General features: G+C 33.0%; 3 long non-coding RNA genes across 4 annotated transcripts; 1 reads left to right on the top strand and 2 right to left on the bottom strand.

The window, feature by feature from the left end:
• Window positions 1–2,842: 2,842 nt before the first annotated feature.
• Window positions 2,843–8,327, top strand: LOC134257746 (uncharacterized). Of its 2 annotated transcripts, none has more exons than XR_009989989.1 (7): window positions 2,843–3,022; window positions 3,329–3,470; window positions 3,856–3,970; window positions 5,827–6,073; window positions 6,388–6,527; window positions 7,781–7,975; window positions 8,160–8,327. It is a non-coding gene; the product is annotated as an uncharacterized LOC134257746 (long non-coding RNA). The 2 variants fall into 2 exon arrangements; XR_009989990.1 differs by lacking the exon at window positions 2,843–3,022 and adding an exon at window positions 3,081–3,093.
• Window positions 8,328–9,339: 1,012 nt separating this feature from the next.
• Window positions 9,340–11,285, bottom strand: LOC134257748 (uncharacterized). Its single transcript, XR_009989992.1, has 3 exons — window positions 11,030–11,285; window positions 10,303–10,449; window positions 9,340–9,571 (listed from the first exon to the last, which is right to left on the bottom strand). It is a non-coding gene; the product is annotated as an uncharacterized LOC134257748 (long non-coding RNA).
• A 99-nt stretch (window positions 11,286–11,384) lies between these two features.
• LOC134257747 (uncharacterized) lies at window positions 11,385–11,952 on the bottom strand. The gene is made up of 3 exons (XR_009989991.1): window positions 11,807–11,952; window positions 11,551–11,644; window positions 11,385–11,434 (listed from the first exon to the last, which is right to left on the bottom strand). It is a non-coding gene; the product is annotated as an uncharacterized LOC134257747 (long non-coding RNA).
• Between the last annotated feature and the right edge of the window lie 1,566 nt (window positions 11,953–13,518).

Here is a 13,518-nt window from a genome sequence, read left to right as displayed (position 1 = left end):
TGTTGGGGGTTTAATTGCCTTGGAAACCTTGTTTACTTTTTGGAAAATTTCCTCATCGGACATTAAAATTTCATAAAAATCGTAGCCACTTCCTTTGTTTATTATACTATTTGATAGACAGGGTAAATTGTACCTCTTTACCTTCTATATTTTTTTGTATATCGCTATCTTATACCTCATTATAATATGCTAATACAACGCACTATCTGATTGGTTCTAGACAATATGTCACAGTTTTCTTTTAGTTATTTTATCTATGATACGTATTACTCATGGCAATAACGTTTCCTAATACTCATCTATAATGAAAAAATGTGTTTAAAAAATTAACATGAATTCTAGTTACTTGTAGTCTTATATTGTGTTAGAAAATAACAGGTTGCTTTTTGTTTACCTACAATGTATATGATTTTTATTTGATGAATAAATCTTCCCTACGATTAAAAATATATGACCGAGTTTAACCAACCGTGACATTCAAAAGAGAGGTCTCTTGGACACATGTAGAACACAGACGAGGTTGTTTTGCCAGAGGTGGTCAAGAAGCCTTTAGCCCCCTCCCCTTTGAAGTCGCCAAGAAATGGTAAAATATTGATGACTTTGCGAAATTAAACGATCAACAGTTATGATCTCTCAGAAGCTGTATTCCTGAAACTATCACTGTCTCTGCTAAAATGTTGAAGACATATTCTGCAATTATATGTTTGTATGATAAATAAAAAAGAAAAGATTTTCAAAAAAAGAGAAAGTGGGTTCTTTTAGCCGAAATTTTAGACATTTTTATCATTACATTATTTATACATTCATAAATAAATTTGATTTTATGCACAAGATGAATGTGAAAGTAATTAATGACGCATAATTAGATACGATAGACAATCCCTTGTTTATACATGGCATCATATCTGGTGTGTGAAATGCGTTTCCGTATAATTTTATTTATTTACATATTGTTCATGTTTGTCGTGTTGATGTGGAAGTATTATAGATTCCCGAATTCTGATACTTTACAATTCTGTTGTGTTGGGAATGAACATTAGGAAGATGCATATACTTTCAACATAAGGAAAAATATAAAGCAAATCGAACGCCTTTTTGTGTGCAGATCATGAAATGTACTGAGCTCCACGGGTATTTGTTGTCCCGAGCGCATTAATCTTGACGCCCAAATTCTTACTTGGCTATTGATACCTTTAGAAAACATGTGTATCTAGATGAAAGTTAACTCGGCAACATGCGCCATCCCATTGTTTAAGTTTTATTAAGTGATTACACCTCCTATACCCGATTTCGCGGATTCAACGATACCCTAATATCGAGTATTATACGCGATTTCACGGATAATACCCGATTTCGAGTATTCTCTCCGACCTGTTCAATATGAAGAAAATTTAAATTCATTAGGCCATCTTCAAATTAATGTTTGCTTGCCCTCTCCCGACTCAGGGTAAAATAATTGGATCGGTAGGTAGGTGAAAAAAATTCCAGAACATTTCGGCATATTTGTTGACGGGATAAGGGGAATGAATGGGGAAAAAAATTACTATTTCATGGAATGTAACAAAAAAAGTTTTCAGTGGAGTCGGGAGAGGGCAACCAAACAATTTTTAAAGATGGCTTCAGAGTTCGCTGTCTTCAATTTTTTCATATAAAAAATAATTTTGTACAGCGTTTTTAAATTCAATTATTTGTTATCTCTAAAGTGTGTAAATATATATTTTACAATTGTTTATCTTATTCCACATAAAAATCTAATTTAAAAAGTATTTGCATTTGTCTTGAACACACTGAACATGTTTTAGTATGATTTACTAGGAAAACTTTAATATCTCCGTTTGCACAATTCAAAGCTACAGCCAGTACCTCTCCCAGGAGAGAGAGAGAGAGAGAGAGAGAGAATTCTTTAAATATAGAATATTTAAAATTCATTTCTCTTGTCCAAGAATTTGAAGCTGGGGCTTATCAAAATAATTATCATTTTGGATAGTCTAGGCTAATGCTTGTACATTAGCCCCATTAAAATTTTAAAAAATACAATAAGCTTAACGTGACCCTCAATGGGATGACTTGTTAGATGTTAGTGTGTTGAGTATGCGAGCCGATCTAACATCTAATTTTAATTATATTGTTATAGAATATGATGCAGACAGAAATACCTAGTGAAAACCTTTCGCACCCGTTGAATTACTTTGTAAAATATTAGTCAAAGGAGCCAGGAAAAAATATTAAACAATTTAATATTATGATAAAAATATTCAATTTACTATTTCTTAAGGTGATTTTGTTTTCTCAACAGCGGCTGGTCACGTACCATACTTTTACTCATAAACTCAATTTGGCGGTGAAGAAGCAGCATTTTCTGTTGCTCACCGTCGCTATAGCTGAGCATTGCTCTACGAGCAATGTGCCCGGCTAAAAATCATAATATTTGTAATGATATATCATATTCTAGACTTGACATACAATAAACAATGATAAGAATTCTATTTGACATATCTGCAGTGATTTTCTTTGGTCTTTCTGTGGTGATAATTTATCCCATATCACATGTGTGATAATACTTTCCAAACATGTTTCAAAGTTTTTACACTCTTTATCATACAGTTTTAAAGAACAGTTTTATGAGCTCATAAGTATATTAAATGGTTAATTTATCAAAACCTGCATTTAAAAATTCAGAAGTCTTAAGTTAAACCAAATTGTCCAGGGTATTCTTAGTAAGGTATGTCAAAGGTCATGGTTAAGTGACTTTGTAAGGCTGGTATTTTTTCTTTAGTTTTATGGCAATCAGTGCACATGGTAAATATCATGACCCCTTAAAGGTCTTAGCAAGGATATAGCCAATCAAAATGAACAAATGTAGTTCTATGTATGATGTATATAGAGACAATAATATTTCTTTTCTTTTTTCATTTTCAGGAACTTTACGTAGGTCTACAGTTTTAATTTTGGACTCATGCACTAGGAATATCATATCAGCAGAATTGTGCCACTGAATCAAAGGGAACTCTTTTTTTTTTAGGTACGCATGATCGATGTAACTTCCTCGATGGTGTGTTGGCTGTTTGTTCCCATGTGTCTTTCGGGGTATAGGTATGTTTAGTCTCAATTTTCTTTCTTAAAAGCTGCATAAGGGGTATATTTTTTCTGATCTCAAATTTTGTCTAAGCATTAATCTTTTTTCTCATTCATGAATTATCTGCTGAGAGTCTAGTTAATTAATTTATTTAATTAAAGCTATATAGTAACATATAGTGAAATTATTTCCTTGTGTGAGACCTAAAGAAAATCAGGTTACTCATTTTTATGACAATTTCTTTGATTTCAGGAGTAGCCTCCCCTTTTAAAGATCCAAAATGGTGATTTTACAGTGCGGCATGCAGTCTGGTCATCAACGAAGAGTTTTGACACCTGTAATACCCATATTTCTACCATTCACCTCTGTAACCTTTGTTAAGTTCATCAGACTGGTAAGAAAAACAATATTGTTAATTGAAATAATTTTATCAAGATAAATAAAATAATTAATGAAAAAAAAATTACATGAACAGACTCCCTCACATAAGAAAATGTCACATTTTACACATTGCAATTATACATCATTTACATATCCACATTTTTCCATTTACACATGCAGTTGAATAGATTTAGTGCTTAATAATACATAGCAACAATTATTACATGAATCCTAAGACAATTCACAAAATACATGAATGCATTAAACTGTGAAATACAGATTTCGTACATTTAATTAAAATGCACAGCATCAGTACCCCCCCTTCACAATCTTGCAACTTTCTTTTTTAATTCAAAGTCACTAGGCAACACTAAAGATTTCCACTTATTGCTTTTCAGTCCAAGACAGGAAGTTGAGGAATAAAGTTGACAGGACATCCTGAACTGTCCTTGCTACCAGCTTATGAGGGAACCAGCTGCAGTGGACAAAGTACGTTACATCATAGGATAATAGGTAAGTCTTCGGAGTAGTGTTTGTAGCAATTCTCGTACTTGGTCATGCATCGAAGATTCAGGACTATTGATATTTATCTCTGCATGGTTTGGTTCTTCCCAGAAACATGTTACTGGTGGTGGTCCCTATATTCTTCTGGCTTTTGTGGTGAGGAATGTTTCATTTCTAGCTCTTTTCTTATCACATTTTGTCTATCTAGCTGTTTGTCTGTCTGTCTGTCCATCTGTCTGTCTGTAAACTTTTCATATTTTCGACTTCTTCTCTAGAACCCATAGACAGATTTTTCAACCAAACTAGCCACATAGCATCCTTGGGTGATGGGGATTCAAGTTTGTCAAATAAAGGGCCACACCCTCATTCAAGGGGAGATAATTGGGAATTGATGAAAATTTGATGGTATGTTTTAAAAATCTTGTTCTCAAGAACCACTGTGCCAGGAAAAATGAAACTTATGGAGAAACATCTTCAGGTAGTGTAGATTTAAATTTGTATAAATCATGACCCCCGGGGGTAGGGCGGAGCCACAATGGCTGACCAAAGTTTAACATAAAAATATATAGGAAAATTCTTTAAAAATCTTCTTCTCAAGAATGAAAAAGCCATAATTGATCCTATTTATATGGAAGCATCCTCAGGTAGTGTCAATTCAAGTTTGTTCAAATCATAACCCCGGGGGTAGGGCGGGGCCACAATGGAAGATCAAAGTTTTACATAGAAATATAAAGGAAAAATCTTTAAAATTCTTCTTCTCAAGAACAGCAAAACCCTGATTGATCATATTTATATGGAAGCATCTTTAGGTAGTGTAGATTCAATTTTGTTCAAATCATGTTCCCCGGGGGTAGGACGGGGCCACAGGGATGATAAAATCTTTATATAGAAATATATAGGAAAATTCTTTAAAAATAAACTTCTCAAGAAAAGCAAAGCTATGTCAAGGGACTACTTTTGGATTTAAACTTTTCAATAAAAACCAATTTTTACTTTTTCCTAGCCACAGTGCTCAGGTGAGCGATGTGGCCCATGGGCCTCTTGTTTTTTTGTTTTTTTTTTTAAAAATGATCAATCATTAAATATAAATAAATCAGTTGTTAAAAAATTTGCTTCATATTTGAAGTGCTTTAAACCGACCCTTTGATGAAAGTGACCAGTGTTTTTTGCACCTTGGAAGGTTTATTGGTAAAATATAAGAAGGAAGTTATGATTTTGGTGTCACTATTGTTGTTATTTAAGTTTGATTTGATTTTTATATTACGAGTATTATGAAACTGTTATTTTGTTACTGAACGATGGTTAATTTTAATTGTGAACAAATGTACAAAGATGAGGAGTATAATATAGTTGGCTATGTATATTGCCCAATTTTTGAACATATTATGTAATAAATATTAATAACAACCTTTGAATAATTGGAAAGACAATATTATAAATATGATAGCATTTTTGTACATGAGCATACATTTTTGAAAGGAAAAATAAATTATTCAATTGCATTAAAAAAAATATTTTGTTTCATATTCTTGCGAATTATCAGATCAATCTTCCATTATTTAAATACTCTGTCATTATGAAACCTTGTTAATAATTAAGTAAATATTAATTGTACATTTGCACCAATTTTTACATGGCATTTTCACACTAAGAATGCCACGTGCAAAATTATATACAGGAACAATTCTGAACAAATATATGCAAGTGAGTTGTGAGAATTTGATATGTAATGCATACATTAGAAAAATCCATGACAGTGTTCACTAAAATGAAATGTATGGACTCTTATATAAATACTTGGTATATGTGATATGGATATTATGGATGATATGTTTGAGAATGACACAAGTAATGAAATTTTTCAGCATTGAATTGGATTCTTGAACCAGAGCCATGTGAACCTGGTCCACCTGTACCTCTCATTGAAGACCTGTTAACATCACCAGAGTATGTTCATTCTGATACCCCTATGGTATGGTTACAGCATGCATTATCCCTGAATCCATTAAAAGAGCTGCATTGGCAACGAAACAACCCAATGTGGTCGATTGTAAGGAAATATAGCATATCAGCTTCCAACTTTGGTGCAGTTCTGAGTTCTAAGCAAAGGCGGTAAGACGTGTTATTAAATTTTTGCGAAAAAGACTTTTAAAATTACAGTCAAACTTTGTTATCTCAAACCCATTATCTCATATTTCATGGATATGTCACAGTAATTTTGAAGTCCAAACCATTTATAAAAGACTGGGACATTTTATTCTTGATAACTCTTTATGTATTATTCTTGAATCCACGGATATTCCCAACATTTTTCTTGGTCTCATTGAGTTTGAGATAATGAGGTTCGACTGTAATGACTAGATATTTGTACATAAAGATGCAGGAAATATAAGATTAATAACCAAAAATCATATTTTCTTCTCCAGATTGACATTGTCACTGAAGAAACAGCTGATGTCGGCTTACAATCTGGAGTCCATCAAGGCTGTTGCATGGGGTATCACTCATGAAGATGATGCTTTGAGAAAGTATGAAAAGGAATTTGATGCAGCTGTAGAGCAGTCAGGTATACAGCACAAAATAACATTCATTCAACCTCTGTCATGTTAACATTCAATGTGTCAAAACAAATAGCAGGACTTATCCTGGTGACAAACAGAAATCAATTACTGAAGTCTAATTGTAAAAACTAGAAATATGTCCATAGGACATGAATGCCCCGCCGAGGATATATTAGTAAAGCAACATGAAATTTGTACATGTATAAAATTTGATCAGTTTGGTTCAGGCAGGGCTTATAGTTAGTCGGGAATAAAAATGTAGGTCCAGCATCCAAAGCAAGTCTGGTAGTGTCCATCACTAGATGCATCATCCACGCAAGTTTGGTTCAGGTAGGGTTTATAGTTACTTGGGAATGAAAATATAGGTCAGATCCAGCATCCGACCCAAGTTTGGTAGTGTCCATCCCTAGCTGCATCATCCATGCAAGTTTGGTTTAGGTAGGGCTTATAGTTACTTGGGAATGAAAATGTAAGTCAGATCCAGCATCCGAAGCAAGTCTGGTAGTGTCCATCCCTAGATGCATCATCCATGCAAGTTTGGTCTAAGTAGGGCTGATAGTTCCTTAGGAAATAAATCTGCTCCAAAAACTTCAACCTGGTCACTCATCTGGAAAATGTAGGTCAGATCCAGCATCCGAAGCAAGTCTGGTAGTGTCCATCCTTACATGCATCATCCAAGCAAGTTTGGTCTAAGTAGGGCTTATAGTTCCTTAAGAATGACCTGCTCCAAAAACTTTAATTTGGTCACTCATCTGAAAATGTAGGTCATATTGAGCATCCGAAGCATGTCCGGTAGTGTTCATCTCTAGATGCATCATCTATGCAAGTTTGTATCAACATGTAAAGTTTGATAACACCATCTTGAATGGTATGTTTAAAACAGCTAAACACTATTTAAGAAAAGTCAGGTCAAGGTCAAAAAATGTTAATGCAGTTGCATAGCTCTCATCAATATCTATCAGCATATGAAGTTTGATGAAAATATCTTGGATAGTTTCTTTGAAACTTAGCTTTGAACAGAGCTAAACACAAAGTGGGACGGAAGGACAGAAGGACGGAAGACGGACATGACAAACACTATATGCCCCGGCCATATTCATGGCGGGGCATAAATATTCGGTTACCAACATATTCCAGAAAATTTGCTTTTTGAAGTGGAAGGATTATAAAAGCTCTACTTAAGACTTTGTTTGCATTACAAAATCAATTGTATTATGGTTTGTTTGCATTCAGTAGTATTATAATTTTTTCTGAAAAGGATATGGTTGCATGAATCCGGAGTGTTGGAGCTTCACCTGATGGCTTAGTTGTTCGACCACCAACATGCAGTGTATTTTATCAAACCCCAGAAGCCAAAGACGCCATTCCTGATATTGTAGAGGTGAAGTGTCCATATACAGCATTGTCTTCAACAGTAGCAGATGGGGCACAAAATTTGAAGGATTTTTCATAGGTAAATAACATTAAAAATCTGTATTGTCCAGTACTTTGAAATTAAAAATCTTGGTGAGTAAATGATTTCAAAACATGTATTAATTTACAAGTGCAGCTGTTCAATATGGTATGAAGATATTGAAAAAAGGAGGGGATATGTACTGGTATAACACAACTTAAGTGTTTTTTGATTTTTTTTTTAGATCTTAAACAAGATACCCTGTGCCTGAAAACCAGTCACCCATACTATCATCAAATTCAAGGCCAGCTACACATGTAATAAAACATTCTGCGACTTAATTGTGTGGACAAGAGTAGACTGCATTGTGATTAGAATAGTAAAAGACATTGAATGACAGCAAATGTTCCAAAAGCCATAGATTTCTACATTAACATTTTCATTCCAGCACTGATGGAAAACTGAGTTCTGGTTTGAACTTCTTACATCTTAGTTTTATCCTCTAGAATTTTCTAACAATGGAAAATGGGTAATCATGTTAAATGTGTTGAATGTTCCTAAGTCTCATAAATGTATGATATGATATGTCATAATCCATCATAAAACTTCTGGCTTATAAGACTATTTTAAATAGCAATGATGATTAATAAAATCTATGTACTACATAAAAAAAGAATATCAAAATTTAGAATCATTTTATTAATGAATTGAAGATGTTATTCTCAAAGTGAAAATGTAACATGTTTGTCTTTCTTAATAGATAAATTGTTGAAAACATGAATTTGTTGAGTTGTGCTTTAAAGGTAAATATACTTTAAACTAGAGATTATAAGTAAACCCTCTTCCAAATTATATTGTCAAATGAAGAATGGAATTGCCAAACATTCTTGTAATAAATCCATGCTAACAAAAGGGATTTTCATTTTCTGAAGTACATGTATTACACATACTACAAAGTTAACAAATATAACCATTGACATTGATAACAAATCAAAATTTGCTTATCCCTTGCACTTTGGTATGAATATCTTCACTGTTTAGTGTATACTGTCACACGCCAATGCAAATTTATAATAAGTACATGTATCTTTAAGTAATTTCTTTCAAAAGTGGAGCTTGCAAGTTTACAAGACAAGAACAGAGTTGAAATATTTTTGTTGAGATTGGTCTGTAAGTAGATGGTATGTGACGGAGAATCTCGTAATTCTTTATCCTCTCGTTGGCTCTTTCCACATGAATAAGTGCTTTAGCAATCTTGTAACACAGTGCTGCTTCTTATGGTAAACTGGCCTCGTGTCGATAAAAGAGCTTTTATAATTAAGCAGACACCCCTGGGCAACTGGTCATGAATGGTGAAACCTTTGACCACCAAAATAAGGTCTCTCTCTCTCTCTCTCTCTCTCTCTCTCTCTCTCTAAACTTTGCTGTGACGTACAATAGCTACATCAGAAGTAGAACCTGGGTACAGCATGGAGCAAAATGTAAGTGCACCATTTGGAGGCACGCAAGTTACTGCTTTAAAAGTATGGCAACTTTTGTACATACTGTAGGCCATGGCCTGATTATCCATATGTGTTGGGATGTCCTGGGTTGTTTCAATTGCATCCATGGATGCTCAGCAAGAGGAAAAATCCTCAAAAGATTTTGGCAGAGACCCTGAAAAAAAGTTGGAAAAAAATTAATTTTTTGATTATTTGTAATTGTGTAAAAAAATTGTGTTACAGTCAATCTTTCAAGAATACAATAAATTTAACTGCATTAAATTTTTGCAAGTCATTATGATAAATTTTAAAACAAACCTTTGCATTTAAGCTGACTTGGAAAACATTCTACGCTACATTCTACACTACGCCATCAGACAGCATCTTGTATAGGGAAAAGATCACTAATTATTTTCCCATAGAACTCCATACAAACCTTAGGCCCTCTCAGTACTTTACTATGACAATTTCAGAAAAATCTTTAGCATCATTTCAAACTTTGTTCTAAGCCTGAACAAAAAATACTGAAAAAAATATATGGTCCCATGGCGTTTATAGGTCAAAATTGCAGTTATTTTCAACTTTTAGAGATTCGCAAAATAACACGCGGCATAAAAAATCAACCCCCACTCCTAAAATCTTCCCTGGCATTTCTATAGTTTCTGTAATATTCCCTCATCCCATCATTTATTTCAAAGGTCATTAATTTTACTTTAAAATGAAAACAATTAAATACCTGATTTCAGCCAATGGCGTAACGCCTACCCATTCAGTATTCGGTTTAATGTTCCATAACAAACAAAGCCATGTGTACATTCGGGAATTTGGTGCTCTCATTCCTATACTTACATACTTACCTGTCCCAGAATTAGTCAATTGTGGTAATTTCAAAGACTATACACCTACCTGTGAACATGTATGAAATTTGAGTCCTGTGACTTCAGTGTATTGGATACTGTGACCATCTCAAATGATGACACCTTACTGCTACCAGCACAATTCAAAGGAGTGAATGACGTCTGGGCCGGTGATGATATTTGGATATATTGGTGACTGTAATAAATAAAATATTTGTACAATGAATTGTTTTTGTGCTTTAATGTTAATAAAGTGATATTAAGTCAAAATTGAGTCAATAATTTCATAAGGGTGGATTCTACCCAGAATTAGGTAAAAAGCTCCAAAATTGGATAAATCGTAGTTAATTAAGCAAAATTCAAAGGTTTTAATAAGACTGATATAGAATTTTTTTATGCTTATGCAAAGGATATTATTTAAGACTCTGATATACTAATTGATTCTTATCTAATCCCTCCTATTGCTCAAGTATGTACAAAAAAGTTTCCCCCACCCCCCAGTGAAAAACACTTAAAGAAATAGAAATACCCCCTTCTATTTTTGTTTACAGTTTAATTTAGAACAAAGTTTAAATCAATCCTTTTGATAACAAATCAAAGTTCAATGTCTGTAGTCTTATACATTACAATCAGAAGCTACTTTTTGAATTTTATTCTAGAAGAAAAGGAGAATTTAAATAATTTTTTTTAAAAATTAAAGAAAAGCAAAAACTGACTTCAAACCCCAAAATGTACTATACAATAAGAGGCTGAAAGTTAATAAATAAAAAATTTACCTGCAATGTACAGAAAACTGTCCGACAAAATACATCGGGTGGGTCAGGAGTCTCCATTTTCTTCTTATATAGAGGAAATGCCCCTGCTGATCAGAGACCTAACACTCCCAAATAATAACAAAATATGTTAACATAACAGTCAATCTAAGATGTTCATCCCTCAATGGCAACAAGTTTTTATTACAGTAACTGAAATTGATAGGAAATAGGAAATCACAATTGGAATTCCTTTAAATGTACCTTCTCTTCGTTGTATTTAATATAGTGGATTGATATTGGCTTCCTTTTACTAGACTCTATTTTTAGGGCAAGCAATTCCTTTTCCAGTTGTATTTCTGTTGAGGCAGTACATTACTTAGTACAGTTAAATGTGCAGGATGCTCAGTAGTTGTGCTCTGATATCAACTGAAAATATATTGTAAATCATGTACAGTTAAAAGAACTTTATATATTATTAAAAATTATTGAAAATGTTTCAGTGTTGGTCATTTGTCATCATTGGTGTTTTAAATGAGCTTTACTTTTTCTTGATATTGACATTTTGGTGCTTGTGGAATCTGCAACTGGTCCATCTGTGAAGATGACAGGGACTCCTCACTTTTGAGTTTTTTCCTCCTTTGTAAAATAATTAAACTTGAATTATTTTTTTATTCAGTTGTAAGCTACTCTGATTATACATGTACCCTTTTAAAGTTTTTTAGTAAAATATTCTCAATTAAACTACCCACCCACCATCCAAACACAAGATGTCGGTCACATTTTGAAAAATAATTTCACCTTTTTGTACATTCAGGATCAGAGAAATCCATGGCCTTTCCTTCATTCCATGCAAAATATGCAGGGTCCCCCTCCTTCTTACCATCCTTAAAGTGGCAGGAGCAGATGCGATCATTCTGATCTCCTGGTTGGCGTTCAGCTCGTCTAAAAATATACATTATACAAAGACTAAGTGAAGGAGAATTAAAAAGCAAAACCTGTTCATTTAGCATGTTATTATCAAATAGCCTAAAAGACTTATTTTTTGTTATTTTTTTTTAAATGTTTCATTTACTTGCAAGTACAAGATAACCATGTGCATAACATTAACAAACGGTAGCAGTATTTGGTAGTAATAATACGAAATAAAATGTAATAAAAACAGCTGTTAAACAAAAATTAATCTTGCTACAAATTGCACAGTTTTTATAGTATGTACTCTTCATTATTCTTCTGCTATATTGATTACTACGAGATTTAACTTTTTAGCATGCATGTATAAATACTGTATCTGACAATGCAGCATCGTGACATATCGTTACAAGCACCAAATTTTGTCAATATATCTACGTTTACTGAGTTTTTTCCCTAGCAGGCCGAAATATCTCCATCATGTCACCAGGAACAACACTCGTGCATCTCGTAATAAGTGCTGCAATAAACAAACTGATGATTGTGCTTTTTCTCACCTGCATGGTTATCCCGACGCTTCAGCTACTTTCGTTATTTCTAACCAATGAAAATTGTCCTTACTTTTCTGTTGCGTCATGCAATTTTATTGCACGCATCACTGAATTGTAGAACACACATCACAAGATTTCGAATATACATCACAAGATTATCGAACATACATCACAAGATTTCGAATATACATCACAAGATTTCATAACAAGATTTCGACATCACAAGATCACATAGATTATAGAATATACATCACAAGATTTCGAATATACATCACAAGATATTGAATATACATCACAAGATTTTGAACATACATCACAAGATTTTGAATATACATCACAAGATTTTCAAATATGTCAGAAGTCACAAGATATTGAATATACATCACAAGATTTTGAACATACATCACAAGATATTGAATATACATCACAATATTATAGAATATACATCACAAGATTTCGAACATAAATCACAAGATTATAGAATATACATCACAAGTTTTAGAATATACATCACAAGATATTGAATATACATCACAAGATTTTGAACATACATCACAAGATTTTGAATATACATCACAAGATTTCGAACATACATCACAAGATTTTGAATATACATCACAAGATTTTGAATATACATCACAAGATTTCGAACATACATCACAAGATTTTGAATATACATCACAAGATTATCGAATATTGCAACGTTTGACATGCCATATCCATATACTTCATTTTCTAATTTGTGCACTATTCACAAAACGAGAAATTTTAAAGAAATTACACGACTAACGCCGTGTTATGTATTTTTACTGAAAAATGTATGGCGTCCCTTTCTCGTGAAATATAAATTATTCCTAACAGTTAGAGAGTACAGTATTAGCGAGTCGTAATTGTATATCTCTGCCATAATAGAATACCAACGTAATTATAAAGAAGAAAATAAAATAAGATTAAATAAATACCCATGGAAAACAGTTTGAAAATAGCTAATTGAAGGTGAGTATTTTTTTATGTCAATTTAGCATGAAATTTTTATTCAAAGACACCGTA

The sequence above is a fragment of the Saccostrea cucullata genome, unplaced genomic scaffold (assembly GCF_032062105.1).
Source record: "Saccostrea cucullata isolate Sc308-1 unplaced genomic scaffold, CSIRO_AGI_Scuc_v1 ctg16477, whole genome shotgun sequence".
Lineage (NCBI taxonomy): Eukaryota > Metazoa > Mollusca > Bivalvia > Ostreida > Ostreidae > Saccostrea > Saccostrea cuccullata.
The sequence above is the reverse complement of the archived record's forward strand: the minus strand, read 5'-3'. Positions and strand labels throughout refer to the sequence as shown.